Source organism: Lutra lutra, chromosome 1, assembly GCF_902655055.1.
Source record: "Lutra lutra chromosome 1, mLutLut1.2, whole genome shotgun sequence".
Classification (NCBI taxonomy): Eukaryota; Metazoa; Chordata; class Mammalia; order Carnivora; family Mustelidae; genus Lutra; species Lutra lutra.
Genome location: NC_062278.1, coordinates 143,091,042 through 143,115,957, shown reverse-complemented (window position 1 = coordinate 143,115,957; position 24,916 = coordinate 143,091,042). Strand labels below are relative to the sequence as shown.

Below are 24,916 nucleotides of genomic sequence, written 5' to 3'. Positions count from 1 at the left end.
GCATGTAATAAGCATTCAATGGCATCCATTGGAGAGCAGCCAAGGCTAAAAATGACTTTCTCCTTTGATGAGCAGATAATCAATATTGTCATTTTAATGTGGAATCATTTTCCTGTGAGGGCATGTGTTAATTTCACTGACTTAGTTGCTCATACATAAGGAAAGTCTTATCAGAAAAACAAAAGGGTTCTACAAATAGCATCATTAGCCTCCAGAATTAGCTTGAAGTCCCAACATTCTTCTCAAGGAGGGTGCCGTTTTGTTGTTGTTGTTGTTGTTTCCCTAAAGTTAGACAATCCCCAAGTGTACCTTAATTAATTTATTCAACAAAAATACTTTAAACTTGAGACTAATCTTATGAATCAGCCTATGGCCTTGCCCTATGGTTGTTCACAAGCTTGTGGAGCTGATCTAGATGCCGCAAAAATACAATGTGCCAACTCTAGAAAGGGGGTTAGGGAACTTTACTGATGAGAAGACATATGAGTTTGGTTTTGAAGAATGAATATAAGTTTTCCAGATAGGTTCCAAGTAGGGGAGACATTCCAGGAAAAGCATAAAGTGCTTTCACCTAGGTAGACTCTAAACAACAGATGGTCGAGTAAGAGCAAGTAGGCAAACTTCCATTTCCACTGTTCATCCATTTATGTGGACAATGGGCAATTCAGTCCTTGGTGAGTTTACCGGCCAGCACTTAAGGATTTTAGTTTAATTATGGCAGACTAATGGAAAGGATGGGAGAAATCTTTGCTTCAGAGGAGGAAATGGCTGAATTCCTGGTGACACACTTTGTAAACTGAACCCAACATAGGAAACCTTCCTTAATGGGAAATCTTCCCATAAGCTCCTCATCTTCAACCATCTTTTAAAATCAAGTTAAAAAACTCAAGTCCTTTCCTGATGTTCCAAAATTAGAGGCCAGACCAGGATAATGTATCATGACATTGACATTCTGTCCTTTCTTAATTATTTTACATAATCAATGTGTTCTTCAAGCCTACTTGCATAAACACACAATGATACATATTTAATGAATTCATTCTTAAACAGCTATAAAAAATGTACTTTATTAATATGCCACTTCAATTTTGGGGAACATCCAATCAGAAATGTGTGTGTGTTTGGCTTACAAAATGAATCAATGAAGGATAAATATGCATAAGGAAAAGCAGATTTTAGAAGTGCCCTTTGAGTTCATGAAACTACTTTTTCTTTCTGAGACAAACGGAATTTCTTATTTAAAAATTTCTTTTAAACATTTTCTTATTTAAAAAATTTCTTATTTAAAAGGAATTGTGGGTTAAATTGGGCCTGCATTCAAAAACATTAAATTCAGAGCAAAGTAGCGTGCAATGTGAACTTCTCTATAGAAATAAACTCTGTGTAGCCCACTGAGTCTCAAAATTCATTCCTCTCCCCAATTCCATTGGGAGGCTTATTAGAATGCAGATTCCTGGATTCACCTAAAAAGATTGATTCAGTAGCTCTGGAGTGGGGGCCCAGGAATCTGCATTTTAAACAACCCAATGACTGATGCAAGTGGTGTCAGTATCAGAATTTGAAAAACTCTACTTTATCCCTTCGTGCCTGGATGGTTCCCCTGTGGTCAGATGAAGTTAATAGGTTGTAGGTTGATAGGTTAGTGGGTTGTAGAATTAGAGCAAAGCATCAGGCTGTTGTGAAGGGGGAGTCCTGTGAGGCTAAAGAAGCACCCATTAAACACCTGGGTTAGTATTTGATAAACAGAACACTATACATTGGACAGCCCTAAGTAAAGCTAACAGATTCTTGTTCTTGTTCTCCTACTGTTAATCCTTTTCACTATTCATTAGTACTTCCTCCTACACCTAAGTACAGCTCACAAAAGGCAGCTTCCAGTGAAATGTGGGAGGCTCCGAGGCCTTAAAGGCTTCATCTCATCAGCAGTCCATTTACAAGTGTTAACTCTGGGAAAGCTTCGTTGGCTACTTCATCTACTTTCTGTGACTGCCAGTAGTGGACTCTGACCTCTCAGGGTTTGGGTTTCTCTTCTCTTCCAAACATGTAACCTTGTCTTCTTTGATGTATCTACTCTTTGCAGATCCTAAAATCTATCTGAAAGCACTTGGGAAAAAATATGAAAAATATGTTCATATAATGCAGTATCATTAATGTGTTTTTATGCACTTTAAGATAATTGACCTGGAATTTTACAATTGTGTGCTTGAATACCCAGTACAATTACAATATCTAACAAATTTTCTGAAACAATTTTGATTTCAAATATTCCATTCCATGACCATAATGAATACATATTTATACTTGTTGGAACATGATTCCAGATTATTGATTCAGAAACTGAAGTCATTAGGTATCATCTTACTACTAAATTAGGTAGGAGCATATTAAAAATCCATCTGGCCATTTGGCATCTCTCTAGCAAAGGCACAAGATACTTGAAAAAATGTTTGAATTTTATAATTCTACTCCCATTGTTCTGGACTTCTGGAGTCCCTTAATTTGAAACAAATACTTCTATGATATAATATTTTATGGTATGAGACTTAATATACTTTATACCTTGTAGTTTAGATTTCTTGGACTGACCTTTTTTTTCTCTTTCACTTACATATTTCATTTGATTCCTTAAAAATTTGCCCCAGTAATGGAACCAGTAGCAAAATAGCTTCTGCAATACTAGGAACCAGGCCTTTTCCTCTGAGAGACAAATATTTATCTGAAATTAGGCAGAAACAGTTAACTTGGTTGAAAAGCACTAAGTGAACTTAAGAGTCAGTCCTTCAGAATCAAAATCTCATTCCTTATGAGACTTTTGCCTGACAAGAACTGTGAGGATCTGAGATTTTTTTCCCCTACTGCAGGCTCAAAGCCTGTCACAGTGAATGAATGAGGACAGAAAACATGACACTCTTGGGTCAGAGATAAAGGAGAGTTTGTTATTCACCACACTAGCAGTAGCCAGAATATCAACATTTTTTGGTTCTGTTCCCTGAGTCGCAATTCCCACAAGGTGATGTAGAGGTCTGTGTGACACCTGAGTTGCCTTACTAGAAGGAATCCCAAGTTTAGGGAACCCAAGTATATTCTAATGGGCTGTAAGCATGCTTGGCCTCTGATGTGACAAGAGATTATCTCTACCCTCCAAGTCTATTCATTATGCTAACATCCTTGAGAAGCTAATCTGGAACAAAGGCAGTCAGTGTCTGTGCTTGCAAGATATGCATAAATGTGAAGGACTTATGGAGAATTTTCCTTCAGTAATACCATAGAAAATACTTTACTCGAGCACATTTATTCAAGCCTTTTGAAGGATGGGTTTCTCCATAGGCCACTTCATTTTATACATGCTTGTTGGCTAACACAACTATGGAGCAAATCACTCTTTCTACCAAAATGGATGCCATTTATAAATATCACTGATGATATAATACTCATGGAAATATTTGTTTTTATTTACTTATTTTCCTTCTACTGTAATGCCTCCATGTCCAGAATACAGTTGAAGGGCTGACTGTTCCATATTTGCCCCCAACTCTAATCCCCATCAGAGATTATATGGCTGTGACATGAGTAGGTATTCTTGAAGATAGTATTCAAAATTGAATTCTATAGGAAAACTGACATACCCTGAAGCAACATTTTTTGTGTATTTGTTTGTCTCTTAACATCATGTAATGTAGCTTTGTCTTCATGGTCAAGAAAAAGCTTTTGTTTATTTTTTTTTTTCTGAGTTATTTGGTCTGAGTTATCACAAGATTGTTCAAGTCTATTTTCCCTTGTTTGTGTTGTAAAGCTTCTAAGATATAGATACATTCTGTTCATTTAGCATGCCTAGAGACATAGAAGAAGAAGAAGATGAAGAAGAAGAAGAAGAAGAGGAGGAGCAAATAAGTTCTCACCATTAACTTTATTCTTCCTGTTAGATTAACTCACTTAAAGTAAACTTGACATACTTACACTGGGAGTCAATTACTTACTGTCTCTTGAATCAAGATAAAGGATTTGCAGGCATCAGTCCACTTTGTTTCTGGAAACATTGGTTTTCTCTTAATAAAGATGCATTTTCATGGTTGCTTCATTTATGCAGTATCTTCCTTGAATTTCCTTTCAGCACCAATGCCATTGCTATCAAGGTAGAGCTGGAGTTCAATATTTTCATTTGCTAATACAAGTGCATTACTACTGCCGACCATTTGAGATATATCTTAAAATGCAAATACACCATAGGGGTCCAAAGCAAATATGAAACAGAGATTTAAAAAAATAGCTGGTAATATGTTTTTTTTGTCCTTGGACAGAGATGGCTCCAAACATCCCTTTCCATGCTCTTTTTTCCCTGTGTACTCTGCTAAGTGAATGTGCATAATCAATTCAAAAGTGACCAAAACTAAAACTACCCATTCTTTGGGGTTTCCTATTGATTACTGTCTGAAATGAGTGGTAAAAGCCAAGGGTTAGGGTATTTGTAGGTGGAACAAAACTTTTTGAGTAGCCAATAACAAAAGCCCATCATTTTGACATTTTAGCTTCTAAGCAATGAGTGACAAATTGTTGATAATGCTCTAGTTTTCTATACCATTAAATTATTATTTGCTGGTTGAAATCAGAACACTAGGGAGAACTAATTTGCTCAAGACATCAGTCTAACTCATTGGGACAATACCTCAATCTCACCCAATTACATTTAAGGTTTAGAGAAGACCTAGGTGTTGATTTAGACCCGTTTTATAAATATTTAGAAGGAAATGACTTGCCCAAGGCTAACACAGGCAAGCGAACATCCTAGGGATTTGATATTCTTTCTCCTCTACCTTGATACCTTTGTTATAGAATCTGGGATAGCACCTTTTTAATCATCAGTAGTTTAATGTTTATGTTTAGAGGATACTGCTTTGAACAACACAAACATGGTTCTGGTCTCAGATTGCTCACTAGATAGGAAGACCCATTGACTGACTAACTGAATTTTAGGAAAAAGTATTATAGATGAGTATAGCAATGAGATGTCAGACTTCTTTGTTTAGCTGAACCCTTAAGGAAAAGAAAATTTGTAAATAAGAAGCAATGGGAAGGGAAGATTTAATGATAAAAAGCAAAGATGATATGACAGTAGTAAGACGGGAAGGACCAAAGGAACTTAGAGGGCCTGAAAAGCCTAGTGGGGCAGGAGCATAAAGGAAAAGAAGGAGAAAGAGTGGCATAAGATGAGGCCAGAGAAGGAGGAAACCAATTATCCAGGGCCACATGGGCCGTGTTGAGAACGGGGGAGGGCAGGGGGAGCCTTATCTTAAAAGGGTTATGGAGAGTCACTGAAGGATTTTAAATAGGACAGAGACAAATGCATGCATTCTGTGGGTACAAACACTGACTATAGGATGGAGAGGAATGTGGTTGGAAAGAGGAAGAACAGCTAAGATGCAATCCAAGTCATCTAAACAAGAGATGATGGATAGGAACTACAGTGGTGGTAGTTTAGGGTGGTGCTTTCCATCTGTAAAGGGTGACTTTTCTCTGAAGTATCCAAATGAGACAAGTACCCCCAAGCTGCAGCCTGGCAGGGTAGCTGCTAGAAGTCTTCCTACTCCTCTTCTTTGTCCCACCTCTTTTTTTGGACTCTTTCAGCTATGGTTTTCTTAATTTGGTACTAGAATCCAACTTAAGATCAATCAGGGACTCACCCTTGCAACTGGGCATAGCCAGGTTTGTTCCATCATCCCAGAAGTTACATGGTGCTATTTTTCTCTCCAAGCTGGACTCACCATTCAGAAGTTTACAGGGACGACAGAGTGTCAAAGTAGGCAGGAAATAAACATGCATTAACCATTTGATTTGTTCAGCAGAGTTTTGTGTTGTCAGGGGATTGTTATTATTATTTCTTAAACTTTTTTTTTTTTACTGGAAAAGAACATTATGTACTCATTGTAGAAAATCTAGAAAATAAAGGAAACTTAGAAAAACAAAATCACCCCTAATACCTTTTCCCTATAATTCTTCAATTCAAATAAAATAGCTTTTATAATCTTGGAATATTTCTCTTTTTTCTAAGCATATTTTTAGCATATTGGGATCTCAGTATGAAAAGTTTATGTACCATTTTTACAAAAATATTCCTAGTCTTTTAAATGCTTATTGTGTGTGAGATTCTGAACAGAGTGATTTACAAATTTAATTCTCAAAATAACCCTATGAGGTAGAATCTATAAACCCCTTTTACAGTTGAGGAAACTGAGGCATAGAGAGATTGACAACTTTTTTAAACTTTATTGAGGTATAATTGACATACAATGATCTGTACATCTTTAAAGTATATTTAAAGTATACAGTTTGATAAATTTATATGTGTGTGTGTGTGTGTGTGTGTGTGTGTGTGTGTGTATAATTTCCAGATATATATCTGGAATTTTCATCATAGTCAAGATGATGAACTTATCGTCACCCCCAAAGGTTTCTCTTGTCCCTTTGTTATCCATTCTCACCAGCGCCCACATCCCTAGGCAACATGGATCTACTCTCTAACTCTATAGGTTAGTTTGCCTTTTCTAGAACTGTGGACTCATGCATTATGTATTATGTTTTTGTCTGGCTTCTATCACTTAGCATAATTTGAGATTGTATGTAGTAATAATTTATTAATATTTATGGCCAAGTAGCATTCTATTTTATGGATACTACAATATATTTTATCCATTTACCTGTGGATGAATATTTAGATTATTTCCAGTTTGGAACATCTACAAATAAAATGTCTATGGACATTAGGGTACAAATCTTTCTATGGATGTATGCCTTGACTTTTCTTAGGTAAATACCTAGGGGTAGAATGGCTGGGTCATACACATACATGTAAGTGTATTCAAAAATACATAAAGAAACTCAAAACTCTATAATAAGAAAACAAGCAACCCGAAATAAAAACAGGCAAAAGATTTGAACCCACTTCACCAGAGAAGATATACAGATGTCAATGAGCACATGAAAAGAGCCTCTACATTATTAGTCATTAGAGAAATGCAAATGGAAACCAGAGTGAAATACAACCACACTCCTTTCAGAATGGCTAAGATGGCAAAACTGACCATACCAAGTGCTGGAGAGCATGTGGAAGAACAGAGTCACTGGTCCTCTGCTGGTGGGAATATAAATGGTTACAACCACTTCAGAAAATTATTAAGTAGTTTCTTAGAAGATTAAACATAAGCCTACCATATAAGCTTCCCGCGGCTGCTAAAACAAGTTGTGTACACTTGGTTGGTTAAAACAACAGAGATTTATCCTCTTTTCTGGAGGCTAGAAGTCCAAAATCAAGGTGTCAGCAGGGCGTTGCTCCTTTCAGGTGTTCTCACAAAGATTCTATTCTTGGCTTCTTCCAGGTTCTGGTAATGGCCAGCATTCCTTGGCTGGAGGCTGCGTCATTCCAATTTTTGTCTCTGTCTACATATCACCTTCTCTTCTGAGTATCTGTATCTAAACTCCCTTTACTGCTTCTTACAGGGAAACATGCGACTATATTTAGGACCCACCTGCATAATCCGGGAGAAGCTCCCCCTCTCAAGATTCTTCACTTAAGCATAGTTTTTGCCATAAAAAGTAATATTCACTCATTTGTCATATAAGATAATATTCACAGGTTCTGCAGAATGGGACATAGACATATGTTTGGGGGGCCACCTACACCTACCATAAGCAACTTTTTGACTTCATATTATAACACAAGCATGTTCCTGTATTATTAAAATTCTTTTGTAAATATTTCAAATGGTCACAAAGCCTTTGCCATGTGAATGGATCCATCACAATTAATTATAGAGCACATTTCAACTACTGAGCATTAAAGAAAAAATCCAGAATTTCTTATTTAAAATAAGACTGCAGTAAACATCATAGTATATAAGGTTGTTGTTTTCTTATATTTCTTATATTTTGAGATTCCCCCCCCAAGTGAGTTCAGTGTGCCAAAAGCTATAAATATGAACTTCTTTGCATATTTTCTAGAAGCTTAGTAATATATATATCTATATATAAGATAAATAAATAGCTTATTTATCTACTTATAAATAAGAAAGCCTGTTTAACAGCTCCTTCCTATTTAAAGGAAAACATTTGGGGGCAAATTCATAAGTAGAAAATTGGTGTTTTAATTTATATTTGTAATGAAATGAGATGATTTCCTGTATGTTTTAATCAAAATATATTTTCCTCTCATGTGTCCTCTGCCTAATTCGGTAGTGCTTTTTAAAAAAAAAAATGATTTTCTGTAAACTCTATATAGTTGAGAATACTGAGACTTTGAAATTTGTGTTTGAGTGTTTTTCTGAGTCCGTGGTTTGCTTTTGTATTTTGCTAAGTTTTGAGAACTGGGGATTTTGACATACAGAAAATTCTTTGACATAGGGACACTGCATTGAGATTTCTACTGCCAAGGTAGGAGGATTTAAGAAAATTTTCCCACATTCAGAGAGCAGATATCTATTTTTTTTTAAGATTTTTATTTATTTATTTGACAGAGAGAGATCACAAGTAGACGGAGAGGCAGGCAGAGAGAGAGGGAAGCAGGCTCCCTGCTGAGCAGAGAGCCCGATGCGGGACTCGATCCCAGGACCCTGAGATCATGACCTGAGCCGAAGGCAGCAGATTAACCCACTGAGCCACCCAGGCGCCCCCAGAGAGCAGATATATATTATAACTATATCTAATTTCCTTATATTTTTTGTTTTTTGGTAACTCTTTAATCCATCCATATTTTATTTTTAAAGATTTTATTCATTTCATTTGACAGACAGAGATCACAAGTAGGCAGAGAGGCAGGCAGAGAGAGAGGAGGAAGCAGGCTCCCTGCCGAGCAGAGAGCCCGATGCGGGGCTCAATCCCAAGACCCTGGGATCATGACCTGAGCCGAAAGCAGAGGCTTTAACCCACTGAGCCACCCAGGCGCCCCAATCCATCCATATTTTTATTTTGCTATGTGGAGAGAGGTTGAGATCATAACTGTGTTTTTCCAAACTCCTAAAGAATTAAATGATTAACTCAAAAGCACTCTTATTTGAATAATCCCATCTCTTTAGTGTTGATTCATGATTGTTCCTTTATCATTTTTTTAAAGTTCGCATATAAACTGGGGCCTGTTTGGAGAACATTTATTCTATTCCATTAATTTATTTTTGGACAATATGAGAGATTTATATTGAAATTTTTAAGATACATCTTAATATACAGGTAAATTAGGGCATAAAGTTATCATTTATCTCTAATCAGAGAAACCTTTTGCTTAAATACAATGTTGTGATTGCATGTTATAAGAGCAACCTGGTTAGCATATAGATTATCCTGCCAATAATTTACATCAGCTTTTACTGCTATTAGCATGTCTTTTTTTGACTCATTATGATGGAGTATTCTCTCTATATATAATATCCACATTTTCCCCTCTCCTGTTTTTATTCTATCCCCAAACTCATTGCCGGATGATATGTTGTGTTTATAAATGTCCTTGAAACTGTTAAACTATTTGATAAATACTCTTTTAGCATACAGAGTCGCTTTTATTTTTTTCTACCTCAGCCACAATAATGACCAGCTACTACTCAGTTGACCAGATCCCAGATCCCTGCAATCTGATTTAGTTATTTAGTTCAGGGTTTTTCAACGGTGGCACAGTTGACATTTGGGGTTAAATAATGTTGTGTTGTGTCCTATTCACTGTAGGATGGTCAGCAGGATTCCCCGCTAGTTACCAATAACCCCATTCTCTCCCCACCCCAGTTGTGATAATCAAAAATGTCTCCAGATATTGCGAAATGTCCCTTTGGGGACAGAATCTCCCCCACTGAGAATTATTGATTTAGATCAAAGTAGTTAGATAGCATAGTAAGTTTATTTAACTTTTATTTATTCATTTATTATTATTATTATTTAAAATCTTAGAAATACAATTAGATTGAACTTAAGGCAAACCAATTATTTGCACAATGATTCACTGTCTTTGCTCTGGAAAAAATCAACCCTAGCGCATTCTGCATGGGCATGTGACTTAAACATGACCACAGGAAGAAGAGTGAAATTATCCCTGTTCAAATTAAAACATCTCAGAGATCTCTTTTGGTTCACCTCTCCCTACTTAGCTTATATTGAGGGTGAATTTGAAAAGCTGTCAATTTGATAACCATATTGATATATGTAAATGAAATTATGCCCTGAGTTTTAATCTTGTATTTTCTGATACTTAGAAAATGGCTCCAAATCTAAGCCCATAATTCTTTGTTTCATCTTGCCTTTGATTTTAGCATATAACCATGGCTGTCTGAGCTAGTTAGTTCAGAGTGCTTTTACAAGATGATAATGAGGCCAATGTTGCAGTTTCAATTAGCTTCACAGAGGAAAAACGCAGCTTCACAGCAGGAGACTGAACTGCTAACCCCTGCCACCACTCTCAGCCAATGGCCAAAAGGAATATGAGAACAGAGAATGTTGCCGACTCAGCACTCCCAGGACCATTTAGCCTGGACAAGCAAAGGTCACATCTCATTGATGATGATGGCCCATCCGTGTTATATTCCTACACCAATTCACTGCAGAAACACAAAATGAAGAGTGCTCTGTAAATCAGAGCTGCCTTTAGAGCCCATGTAGATAGATCACTGAGGCAAAGACTTGTTTATTGTAATTTTTTTTTTTTTTGGAACAATGAATAGGGCAGCTGTAGCTTTTAAAAGGTTTTTAAGCAACTTTTATTTTTGTTTTCAAATTTGCAATTTTGACCATATATTTAATGTTAAGTACATTTTATCCACTCATGAAATTATTTTGTAATCATTCACCTAGAGGAATGGGTCATTATAATCATAAATATATCTCTTCTATGTCAATATAATAGCTAAATAAGGCAATTTTTCCTTGGAATGAGAAGACTTTTATAAGCATTAAAATGGAAATTGAATTTTACTTGCATTTAATACTATGGACAGAGGAGTATTAACAGGGATCTCTGGCAGCAATTTCCCTAATACTAATTTATGTGTTGTATAAAATGTAACGTCCATGGAAACATGATCCTCAATTTGTGCCTTTTCTTGCAAAGATTGGACTTAATTCTGCTAATAGAATATTTGCATTGTTCCTGTTAAACTGCCTAGATAATAATGGATGCAGGTGAATGTTGGCCAGTTTGGTTTCTGTACTCAGATCCAGCATTAAGATACATTTCTTTCCATTTTCCTCTAGTCTTTGAATTCAGATCATATCATCCGCTGTCAAGCCACACTCTCCCAGTAGGGAGCTTTTGGAGCTTAATATCATTTATATGATGGTATTCCTTTCTTACTGGTGCCTAAATTTTTCTTCTGACTTACCAAGAGATCCATAGGAATTTTCAACAATGTCAGTATTATATTCTGATGATGAATGGATATCCAATTTCGAGCTCTTCTGTTCACAATGCATTCATCAAATGCAATCAACTTTAGTAGCCCAGAGAGAAAACAGCATCTAGAACCTGATATTTACTTCACATCATCAAAGTCCTGCTTAACATATTGAGTCCTAAATGAATAGCAGTGGACAAGCCAAACAAATTGAGCCTTGAATGCAAGAATTGCCTTTTAATCAATAAAATCAAGAACATGTGTGTTTTTTTAAAAATTGATTCCTACAGATGCAGCTGGATGAGGACCACATTTTCCCACCTGCCTCTCTGTTACCATCAGTGCTGTATTTAGAATGTCATTTCAATATGCATGATATTCCTTTTCTAAAAATTCTAATATTTATCTAGCTCTTCTATGTGTCAGGCACTATGAAAGTGCTTTCGTGGATTATTTAATTTTATTTTTTATAATGGCCTTATGACATACACCAGATATTTTTATTATTCCCGTTATACAGCTAAGGGAACTGAGTAGTAAATGTTAGTCAGTGGCCCAGGATTATACAGCTAACAGTAACAGTGACAGAGCCAGATCCTGAATTTGGTCTGTATGAATCCAAAGTCTATAGTCCTAACTGCTACATTGTACTGTCTCCTGAAAGTCATTATCACAAAGATTTGTATTATTTTTTATTTCTAAGAATAATATGATCTTATTTGTGTTATCACATTTGATTTAAAACAAATAACCAAAAATGATAACCAAATATCTTTCATGTCACCCAACCTGAATTCTTACAGAATGTATTCTGTCTGTGTTAATTTGACTTAGAACTGGGGCTTCATCCCTCTGGTATTCATGGGTCTTAAATTTGTAGCTAGAAACTTGTTCCTGTTTTGAGTAATTGTATTTCACTCCTTATGACATTTTGGGCACTTAAAACATGTTCGACGATATTTTAAAGAATGCAATTTACACCACTTCCTTTAGAATACTATAAATAAAATAATGATAGAAAGTGTCAAACCATAATTACATCAAGAGTTTTAGTAACCTCATAAACCACAAGAATGAAATACCAAAAAATTTTTTTTTCAACCACCAGCATCAAAGTCTCATTTGCTGATTCTATTTTTGCAGCATTGATGGAAGTAATCCAGTTAGGCTGACATTTTTATAGAGGATAGTTTGATGTTCAAATAAGCCATGTTATTTCACCATCTTTATTTTCTTTATGGGAAGGGTTTTTTTCTTCTGTAATGATATGAACTGCGCTATAAAGTAAATGAAAATGTGTCCTATAGGATGGATTATGGCCCCCAAAGACACATTTCAGTTGACATAAAGGTCTTTGCCATAACCACAGTTGATGTTTACAGATACACACCCCTTCTAATTTTTAATGCTGTTACTGAATTTCTTAATGGACCTAATCACAGAAAATGTGTCAAAAGGAAAGGGATGCTTGGTCTCAAACATATGCTTGGGTTTCTGTTATCAGGAAACAAATGTCCAAATGCAATTGCACACAAGCTCACACACATGCTCACACACGTGCTCACACACACAGTGAAGTCTGGAGCCAAGTGTGAACTTGGTGACACAGTGACACTTAGAGCCAAATACTAAACATACGTCAAAATTTGGTGTGATCACAACAGCAGAATGGTACAATATTGTTTCGTTCAGCCTGATGCAGGAAGAGAAGCCAAATGACAGAAAATCATAAAACAAATGTCATTTCCTTCCCAGAAGCATGTTTCAATAATTGAGAAAAAAATAAGACCAGTTTGGTTCAGTCTGACTTTCTTGTCATCGGTAAATTAATAGATACATTTCTACTCTATAAGAGAAAATAGGCTGATGAACTTTAATGGCTGAGATGGGCTAGAAAAAATTGCTGATATTTGATGTTTCTGTCCTATAGATCAAAATATATCTCTCATTCAGCAAAAAAAAATTTAAAAAAATAGTTTCAACAAATTTATATAGTCTTGTTTGACCAGAACACTACTCATTGTGTTCATTTTTATCCTCTTAGGATTTCATTCTGTCTGTATTTTTTTAAAGATGTCATATTTTTAATCATTTAGAAAATTCACAGCTTTAAAGATGGGCTTTCCTGATACAAATAATTTGCATATGGGTCAAATATTTTGGTATATTATTATCCATGCATTCCTTTATGAGAGCCAAGGATAGAATAGTTGTGCATCAGTAGCAAATTTCACCAAGAAGGGAATTAGAATTCTTTCCGGATCCTTTGATACCTTTGGCTAATGGGCAAACGATAACCTCCTCAGGGAAAATGAATGAACATCAATGGTAACTCCTTCAAGAAATCCTCCTATATCATGTTAGAAAGTCATAGCTAGATGGAATGGCTGATAGACTCACAGAATGGAAATGCCATTGGAATTAACCAGCACAGCAGTTCTCAGCTGTCCAATTAGAGGGTCCAGATCCACATGGATATGTTATTATGAGAAGTGAAGTATGTTGTATGTTTTTTGTTTCTAATGCTCAAAGTACTAAAGTTAGCAAATTATTTTATTATTTTATAAATTAGAATGTACTTGAAATTATCCATCCAAAAATGCCACACTAATTTAATAGCATTTTAAATCAGAAAGAAAGAAGTGCAGTTTCAGCTAATGGAGCTAGTATTACATACATGTCCCATGGAGATACCCATGGAAATGAATCTTGCATGAAAACAGAAAGGTGATGTTTCCTAGCAGGAAAAAGTTCTTGAACTGGAGATCTATGCACTTCCTCTAACTTTTCTACAATCAGCAGAGATTGCTGAAATCATAAGCCAAGAGTTGACGGTGTGCACAGAATCAGCAAAGGGCCATAATCTTGAAGGACATTTCTCCAGGTTTCTGGTGAGGCCTGAGGAAATACTTATACCACCTATCAAACACATTTTTTTGGTAACTGGATATTTAGAACTCTTGGATTTTTTGTCTCCTCCCTGCTGACAGCACCCAGCTCCCACTGCCAAACTTTGTTTTCTCTGAGCTCAGTTCATCTAAAGTGGCCATACTCCAAGGGTTGACCTTTTCTTTCTTTGGATGTGTTAATATCATGGATTAAACTCTGTAGTTGGTCTCCATCCATGGCTATACTCATAGACCTAGAAGAAGTGTTAATTCAATGCTTACAGGAGAACCTTGTTCCTTTATCTACAAGTAGTTATTTGGAAGGGTGAAAGCACCTCACAATTGCCTTCATTTAATAAGAAATTAAGATCTAAATCTGACTATTATTGTTATTGCTGTTTTTAACTGCCTGATTATGATAATTGTCTAGGTTATCTAGTGAGGAATTTGTACCATATCTCATTTTCATGATCTTCATTCTATGTACCCCTTTTTTGACTTATAATTTGTATAAATTTATAATCTTAACAGCTGTAAACTATTGTAGGACTAGGACGAAGATATGACTATTCCTATTCCTTTTATAGTACAGAGCAGTCCCTTCCCCCAAATTTAAATCAGAAACATTTAAAATATTTGTAAATCATTTAAATAGCCGTATAAACTCTTTATGTGTTAACATAAATAATATTTTTGACAATTACATTTTCTAAAGAAAAAGAAATTATTAAGAAGAGTGACATTGTTTTACATTTTGCAAGTCTCTTTAATGTCTTGCCTGAAAGAAGACAACTGGATTCTCATACCTGCTTCTGGGTTCACTCTGTTGTGCCATGCTTTTTGGTGAAGTATATGAAGAAAATCAAACTTCAAACAGTTGTGTAGTTGGAAAAGGGAAGAGTATCTTTTTTTTTTTTTAAAGATTTTATTTATTTATTTGACAGAGAGAAATCACAAGTAAGCAGAGAGGCAGGCAGAGAGAGAGGAGGAAGCAGGCTCCCTGATGAGCAGAAAGCCCGATGTGGGGCTCGAACCCAGGACCTGGGATCATGACCTGAGCCGAAGGCAGTGGCTTAACCCACTGAGCCACCCAGGCGCCCCAAGGGAAGAGTATCTTAATAGCCTTTTGTGATAACCAAAAATTCTGCTTTGATAGTATACCAAAATTCAGCAAATGGTGTTTTTTTTTAAGATTTTATTTATTTATTTGAGAGAGACGGTGAGAGAGCACAAGCAGAGGGAGTGGGAGAGGGAGAAGGAGGTCCCCGCTGAGCAGGGAGCCCAACATGGGGTTTCATCCTAGGACCCTGAGATCATGACCTGAGCCAAAGGCAGATGCTTAGCCAACTGAGCCACCAAGCTGCCCCATCAACTGGTAGTTTCTAAACAGGTAGTTGTAATGTGGAAACTAAAATCATACCACTGAACTTTTGTATTTCATTATATTAAAATCTATTCATTTATCTTATACTTTAAATGGATATTTTACTCAGGCACAGTATTGTAACATCATGTGCTGATCATTTAGAAAAAAATGGTTCAATGAGTAATACAGATCTTCCAGATATAGATACATTTTGTCATACAATATTCAAGGTTCTGTTTACTACATCTTCACTGATCTCAGAAAAGTCTTCAGATATTAGGAAACTGTCAAGTCAAGTCCTCCATGGTGGATATAAGTTTTCCAAACTTCTAATTTTCATTTGAAACCTTGAATTTTTATCATTGACAAAAATTGCTGTCAGTTGTTCCTTCATTCACTTTTGAGAAAAAGTTCATCAAATAACCATAATTTGTCTCTTACTCATTCTCCTAAGAAAAAATTTTTTCCCTTTTTTAAAATTTTTGTTCAATTTATTTAAAAATTTTTAATTGTGTTATGTCAGTCACCATACAGTACATCATTAGTTTTTGATGTAGTGTTCCATGATTCATTGTTTGCATATAACATCCAGTGCTCCATAACATCAGTGCCCTCCTTAATACCCATCATTGTGCTAACCCATCCCCTCACCCCCTTCCTTCTAAAACCCTCCTTTTGTTTCCCAGAGTTCATAGTCTGTCATGGTTCATCTCCTGCTCCAATTTCTTCCCCTTCATTTTCCCCTTCCTTCTTCTGATGTCCTCTATGCTATGCCTTATGTTCCACAAATAAGTGAAACCCATGATAATTGACTTTTCCTGCTTTACTTATTTCGCTTAGCATAATCTCCTCCAGTCACAACCATGTTGATGCAAAAGTTGGGTATTCATCCTTTCTGATGGCTGAGTAATATTTCATTGTGTATATGGACCATATCTTCTTTAACCATTCATCTGTTGAAGAGCATTTCAACTCTTTCCACAGTTTGGCTATTGTGGACATTGCTGCTATGAACATTGGGATGCATATGGCCCTTCTTTTCACTACATCTGTGTCTTTGGGGTAAATACCCAGTAGTGCAATTGCTAGGTCATAGGGTAGCTCTCTTTTTAATTTTTTGAGGAACCTCCAAAGTGTTTTCCAAAGTGGCTTCACCAACTTGCATTTCCACCAACAGTGTAAGAGGGTTTCCCTTTCTTCACTTCCTCTCCAACACTTGTTTACTGTCATTAATTTTGGCCATTCTAACTGGTGTAAGGTGGTATCTCAATATGGTTTTGATTTGAATCTCCCTGATGGCTAGTGATGATGAACATTTTTCATGTGTCTGTTAGCTATTTGTATGTCTTCTTTGGAGCAGTGTCTGTTCATGTCTTATGCCCATTTTTTGACTTGATTATCTGTTTTTTGGGGATGTTGAGTTTGAGAAGTTCTTTACAGATCTTGGATATCAGCCCTTTGTCTGTAGTGTCATTTGCAAATATTTCTCCCATATTACTAGAACTCATACAGCAATTCAGTAATGTGGCAGGATACAAGATCAAACCACAGAAATAAGTTGCTTTCTTATACACTAACAATGAAAGAGAAATTAGATAATCAATTCCATTTACAACAGCACCAAAAACCATAAGATAACTTGGAATAAACCTAACCAAAGGGGGGAAAAAAAAAAACCTAACCAAAGAGGTAAAGGATCTATATTCTTTTTTTTAATTTTTTATTAACATATAATGCATTATTAGCCCCAGGGGTACAGATCCGTGAATCACCAGGTTTACACACTTCACAGCACTCACCATAGCACATACCTTCCCCGATGTCCATAATGCCACCACCCTCTCCCTACCCCCCTCCTCCCGGCAACCCTCAGTTTGTTCTGTGAGATTAAGAGTTTCTTATGGTTTGTCTCCCTCCTGATCCCATCTTGTTTCATTTATTCTTTTCCTATCCCCTAAACCCCCACATTGCCTCTCAGCTTCCTCATCTGAGGGAGATCATATGATACTTGTCTTTCTCTGATTGACTTATTTCGCTAAGCATAATACCCTCTAGTTCCATCCACATCATTGCAAATGGCAAGATTTCATTTCTTTTGATGGCTGCACAGAATTCCATTGTGTGTGTGTGTGTGTGTGTGTGTGTGTGTATGTATACACCACATCTTCTTTATCCATTCGTCTGTTGATGGACATCTAGTGGACATCTAGGTTCTTTCCATAGTTTGGTTATTGTGGACATTGCTGCTATAAACATTTGGGTGCACGTGCCCCTTTGGATCACTACATTTGTATCTTTAGGGTAAATACCCAGTAGTGCAATTGCTGGGTCATAGGGTAGCTCAATTTTCAACTTTTTGAGGAACCTCCATGCTGTTTTCCAGAGTGGCTGCACCAGCTTGCATCCCCACCAACAGTGTAGGAGGGTTCCCCTTTCTTCAAAAGGGATCTATATTCTAAGAACCACAAAACACCCATGAAAGATATTGAAGAAGACACAAAAAGATGGGAAAAGCATTCCATGTTCATGAATCAGAAAAATGACATTCTATGAAGAAAGCAGGTAGTTCAACTCACAATTCAATCATTATACTTTCATATGCAACAGAAGTGCTATATTCATACTATTTTGTCACTCAGAATATTTTTTTAAAGTGGTCTAGTATTGAGATTTAATTAAAATCATTTTTTAAAAGATTTTATTTATTTATTTGACGGAGAGAGAGATCACAAGTAGACAGAGAGGCAGGCAGAGAGAGAGGAGAAGTAGGCTCCCTGCCGAGCAGAGAGCCTGATGTGGGGTTCGATCCCAGGACCCTGAGATCATGACCTGCGGTGAAGGCAGAGGCTTAACCTACTGAGCAACCCAGGTGCCCTAATTAAAATCATTTTTATTACTTTATTAAAGACACTCTTGAATGAAACTGGCTTTTTTTGTTTTGGTCAGACTAGAGTGCACATGCCATGAAAGACACAGGGACTATTCATGCCACTGGTGCTGCTGCCTCAATCCTAAGTCCCACAGGTTTACCCACCATTGATTTTGCACCATAGTGCAAATGTCAAGATGGTGGTAAAAACAAATAATTTTTAAATTTTACATAAATAATTCCATCCTGTACGTGTACTTTGACCAAGAATTTTTACATGTAACATTATGCCGTTATGTTTTAGAGATAGATCTAGGTATATACATATAGATCTAGTTCATATATTACTTTTTAGATTTTTTTGAGTCACCCGGGTGCCCCTCTAGTTCAAAAATTTTAGCTACTATGTTATATTTATCCCTTTGTTCCTATATTGGTGGATATTTAGGTTATTTCCAACTTTTCACTATTGTATTTCCTTAAGCAAGAATCACTCTACGGGCACCTGGGTGGCTCAGTTGATTAAGCACCCAACTCTTGATTTTGATTCAGGTCATGATCTCAGGCTCATAGGATCAAGCCCCACGTTGGGCTCCTCAGCAGGGAGTCTGCTTCCCCTCTCTAGCCTTCTGCCACTCCCCCTGCTCGTGCACACACCCTTTCTCTTTCTCTCTTTCAAATAATAAATAAATAAATCTTTAAAAAAAAAAAGTCACACTAAGTTTTACACCATGATGTGGTCTTCCCAAACCTAAAAGTATACATATACCCAGGTTTCCATACCTAGATTATGAAATTTTCTTTAAAATGGCTCTATCAATTTACAACCTAATATGGTTCTTAACTGGTACTCTCTCTCTAGGGGCATTTTGGCAATGTGTGTGAAGCACTTTTTTGAACTAGAAATTCCAATTCTGGGAATTGACCATGAAGGTCTTTTGGCCAGGAATGAATACGAAGTTATTTTTTTATAAATTTGCTTATGATTATTTATAAAGTAGAAAATCTAGACAAAAGCTTCTAGATAGATGACAAGAATATATTGTGGTATCTATTCATGGATATTGGGTGACCATTTTATATCCTAATTTTATTTAATTGATACATGTTATTTTATCTAACTATATTTATCAAAGTGATGATGGAAGTACAGGTAAATTTTTCTTGTGTGTGTATTTCAAATTTTCTTCTGTTATTGAGAGCATGTTACTACAAAAGGAAAGAAAGAGGGGAGGGAAGACAGACAGATGGAGGAGTGCATGTATTTTGAAACGTCATCTCAAACTAAGTGTTAAGTGAGGCAAAAAAATAAAATAAAACAGTACCCAAAGTTGACATAGCTTTGGAGTGATTTTTAAAGCCTCCTGAAATCCCTTGAGACTTTGATTTGGTGGGGCTGGGGATCATTGAGCCCCTGAAATGCATAAACCTCACACCTGAAGAAATACTAATTCAGAAACTGCAGCTGATTCCATCTGACTTGTCTGCATTGACAAAAAATAAGGAGTCTTGTCCTTTTTAACATTTGGCAGGCAAAAGAGATAAGCAATGGCTGGGGGAAGTTCTGGTGGTGCCTTCTCCTCCTGGAAGCTGGAAGCTGAAGGCAGGAGCCTCTGCAACCACATCCTGGGGCAGGAAGGAGCTCTCTTCAAACTCTCTTCAAAGTTCTCTTCAAAAAGCTCTCTTCAAGGAGCTCCTGCAAACCTGTCCCAGACTTTGCTTTCTTCTCCTTGGCATTGGCAGCCTGCCCTGAAGCAGACAAGGTCAAGTCTGCAGGTGGTTGCTCCAGGTGTTTCTCCTCAGTTCTCTCCCATCCCTCCTTTCTCTATTCCCTAGCATTTGGGTCAACTTCCTCTGCAAATTTGAGCATCAGACCTTTGGGTGAGCTTGTCAAGGCACATATTCCTAGCCCCCCCAACCCCAGAGCTTTGGGTTCTGTAGGTTCATTTGTAATAAGCTTCCAGGTGACAAAGCTTCTGGCCGGCCCATAGACTGCACTGAGGTAGAGACAATAAGTAGACTCACCAGAGAGAGCCAGCCAGAGACTCAGGGGCTGAACAATAAAATGTTATCAGAGAGGGAGACAAACCGTAAGGGACTCTTAATCATAGGAAACAAACTGAGGGTTGCTGGAGGGGTGGAGGTGGGGGGATGGGATAACTGAGTGATGGACATTAAGGAGGGCAGGTGATGTAATGAGCACTGGGTTTTATATAAGACTGATGACTCACTGACCTCTACCTCTGAAATTAATAATACACTATATATTAATTAATTGAATTTAAATTTAAAAAATAAAGTAAATAAGAAAAATAAAAAGAAACCACTCAGTATTTTCTGGAATGGGTAAAATAAAGAAAAAGGATAACACCAAGTTTCAGTAAGAACATTGAGGAATTTGAATTTTCATATATTGCTGATGGGAGGGCAAAAAGTATGTTCACTTTGGAAAACTGTTTTGTAGTTACTTATGAAAATAAATATTTACCTGCTAAAGGGGTAAACAGTTATTCATTAGAATTCCCATCATATGGTCATTTAGAAATGCAGATGTGAATGCAGTAGTTGTTAACAGCATTAGTAGAGGGAGTGGTAATAAGAATAGCAATAGTAATAATACAGATAGCAGTAAAAGGAAGATTAATAATGAAATCACACAAATAAATAAGAGCTGGTTTTCTCCCCATGTTTTGATGAAAGGCTCAAACATGGTATTGTCAGACCAGAGACAAGATTTCAGATGCAAAAATGTTATGAAATCAAAATTTTAAAAATTTGTCTTTAATTTGGATGTATTACGTTTTTAGTGAAAGCAAGGACTTTAAAAACATGCCAAACTTTATGATCCAGAAAAGGCTTTCTTTTCCTCCTGCAAGGTATTATTTATCTTTGGTTAATAGGTTCAGCCAAGCCATTTTTATAGCCTTACATGTTATCAAAAAGTGTTTTTATTTCTCAATCTAACTACTCCCTTTCTCAACCTATTGCATTAATTCTGCCTGTAGCAGCCAAGTATATACTGAAGTCTAGATAAAAGAGATTTTTTCAAAACCCCATTTGTGTTTTTCCTTTTTGTGTTAAATTATAAATATGGTAATTGGCGGTTAATGAGATGTAAGTGCTGTAGCCTCAGACTCTTTGGGTTACTCATGTCTCTGCACCATTTTCATCCGGCCCTCATTTTCCACATACCAGACCTATAATTACGCCAAAATTTATCTGAGCCAGAGAATATTTTGTTTTTCCCTGTTGCTACCTACAGACTGTAAAGTGATGGAAAATGTTGGATATGCAAAATTAATTTTAACCCCCCCCCACCCCAGGAAAAATTCTAAGGGGCAACTTAATAGGTATAATTAAAGTTGTGTGCATTGTAGGTTTCAGAGATCACCGAGTCATCTAGAAAGCATCTGATCTAGCAGTTTGACTTTCAGATCAATGCCCTTTTGTGATGAATTAGCCACAGCTTACAGAAGCAAAATATACGTGAAGCTGGGATTTGAACTGGAGATCTATCTGGTCCTAATTCCCGTGCCTCGTCGAGGGGCTTTGACAGTGTCTTTTGCCTCTCTGAACAGCGGTTTGTTGTTGTTATTGTTGTTTTTCAGTGTTCCAAGATTCATCGTGCTGTTTGCCAGCCTACCTTGAATTCACCTGGTTGAATGTATTTCATAAGCTTTTAAGGCTCCTTTATATTTGATTTGTACAATATCTTTTAACAACAGTGACCTTGCATCAGATGTTTTGATGTACTAAATTTACACGTACACCTGACTGAGGAAGACATGTGCGTTTTGTATTGTTTAAAAAAAAAAAAAAAAAAAAAAGATCCCGGTCTCATGTTTATGTTGAAAATGTCAGTCTTTGTTTCCACTCAAGTGCTAATCTTTCTAAAAATGTCCCTCACGTTGAAGGACATCCAAAAGGCAGTAACTTATTAGAACCTTGGGTTCAGATTACAAATGCATTTGGCTAGCTCAGTGTTAAAGTTCAGATTATCTCGGAATTATTTTAAATATTTGTGCAGGAGACTGACTAGTTTACTAACGCATTGCCTCATAACCCTCCGCTAATAACCACCTTGGTTTGTGATCGTTAACTCCAAGGGCTCAAGCAAGCTCGCGGCGAAGGTAATTTGCTTCAGTGTCTGAAGCTGTCATATGATGTCTTTTCCCTAGGATGTGGAAGAGTTGACTCAGAAAAGGAATTTGAAACGGATTTTTAGACCGCACTTTATTATGTGCACAGAAGAGTTGAAAAGGAAGTTCTGATGAGGTAACGTCCTCCCCTCTCTGCCCCCTTTTTTGTAGCTAGTACTTCCTAATTATTTACATTTAAACTGGAGACCAGTAGGATGATGTAGGGGAAAGAATGTCAGTATGGGAGTCGGGCTACCTGGGATGTAGTGCCGGCTCTGTCGCTCAACTCATGACCTTAGACAAGTCATTTAGTTTCTCTGGGTGTTGGTTTCCATAAGTGAGAAAGTGACACAAGGTCATTCCTAAGCTGTAGAGTCTGTGTACATGTGCATTCTGCCAAGAGAAGCTAAACTAGCTAGAATACAGCAGACCCAGCTATAGGTTAGGCAGACGCTGCCTCCCTATTTCTAACCTGTTGACAGGGTTGACTGTGTGGACAGCAACCTGTGCTTGCTTTAGTTAGGGGTTTGTTGTTACCACCTTGAAATTCTTCCTAATTTTTGAATGAGATCCCTGCATTTTCATTTTGCTCAGCACCAAAGTTAGTAACAGGCCCTGCCTTTTGATGATATATTTCTTACCCTCGTGTCGCTCCGCTCAGATTGGTTGCTTTTGCCACCATTGTACCTTTTGGGTAGACTAAGGGGAGCAAAACTCGGCAAAAATGAATGTGTGGAATTTGCGGTTATTTTCAAAGACCTGAGTTTTTGTCTACATTTTCCTTTCTCTATGCCTCCTTGCCTTACCTTGTCCCAAGGAAGGATAGTATGCTCTTCTGGGTGACTGTGTGAACTTCTGGTTTCACACAGGTAAACTGTGTGTGTCAGCTTCTATGACTCATATCTTGGAATCTTTGTAAAGCTGTGTTCAATCCCATTTTCAACACATAAGGGTTAATTCCCGGTATTTGTCACTAGGCATTTTCAGTCTTTCCACTCTGCATCATTCTTGTCATTGCCACATATTCAGTTATAGTACAATATAGAGGATACTTGTGGCTTTGAATTATGATTTTGCTGTCAATTTTTATGTTTCCAGAGAAGTTACTATTACAATTACTTGGTAGACTAGAGAGATGACTTCTCCAACAGCTGCTTTGTTTTGATCAAATGAGCTCTCCTTCACCTTTGAAAGTAGAATGGCCACCCTAGATGATGAGAAATCAATTCCATATAAAAGGAGACTGGGCTAAAATGCACATTCATGCAAGAACCAGCTTCACTGTGCACATTAACATTGATAAAAATTAACCTGTGATTGCAAAGGGACATATGTTTTCTTCATTTGTTCATTATTGCATGCCAAAGGATGAAAGAGCAAAAGAGACAGAGAAAGTGTTTCTGTGTGCCCATCGATAGGCTGGATATGGTTTTACATTATGAGCCTACTTTCAGAAATGTAGAACAAATCTCTAAGCAACGAAATGACCAATTTACATATCACATCCAAGATAATTAATTGCCTTGGTGGGTTATTCCCAAGTGTCTGATTTCAAAGCATCAAAAATTCCAAACCAATCCTCAAACACTGTTTTTTTTTTTCTTTACAAATCCAGTGTTCATCATCTCCCAAAAGGCTGTATTTTTGCCCTCAGTGAATAAATTCTACTACTTAAAACTTGATAGCAACTTTTAACTATAGTAACAGTATCTTAATGTTTTAAAATATTTAGCTAGTCCTTTTCCTTAATAAAACTGAAAGTGACTATATGTCAAATACTTTTTTCTTTGTATTTTTTAAAGTTTTAAATAAATTACAGTTTGTTAACATAGGGTGTAATAGTTTTAGGTGTATAGTGTAGTGATTGCACACTTCATTTGATGCCTGGAACTCCTTATGACCTGTGTTGAATTCTAACTGCTGCCTTGACTCCTGACTTCTAAATTGAGGAACATGTCATTTTCATTTTTGGGGTCATATAAAGTAGTGTTTTGACTCATAGTTATGCTTAAGAATAGGAAAGCAACAATTAATACATTTTTTAAGGGAGTACAATTGGTCATCAGTTCTGGTAATGATAACAAGAAAAACAGCACTCCCAGCTTCTGTTTATAAGTTCTTTCTGTGCAATGGATTGGACTGTTCTAGCAATAAATTAATAGCTTTGAAACTGTGGGATTTTAGATGAAAAGAACCAAAGTGAAACTCCTCAAGTAATTAGATAAATGGATTAGTTCCGTGCATTTTGTTTCAAAACACCTTTTGAACACTACAAAGATTCCAAAATAAAAGCTGTA

The 24,916-nt window shown here is 36.7% G+C and overlaps 1 protein-coding gene across 14 annotated transcripts in view; it reads left to right on the top strand.

Annotated features, from left to right (window-relative positions):
• Positions 1-24,916, top strand: part of THRB (thyroid hormone receptor beta) — a 377,970-nt gene that overhangs the window by 72,428 nt on the left and 280,626 nt on the right. For 7 of the 14 annotated variants that reach the window (XM_047738132.1, XM_047738143.1, XM_047738153.1 and 4 more), the window contains one exon: positions 22,659-22,755. The exons of the other annotated variants lie outside the window; for them this stretch is intronic. The gene's annotated coding sequence lies outside the window, so the exon portion shown is untranslated. The remainder of the gene's footprint in view (positions 1-22,658; positions 22,756-24,916) is intronic. 14 annotated transcript variants of the gene reach the window in all.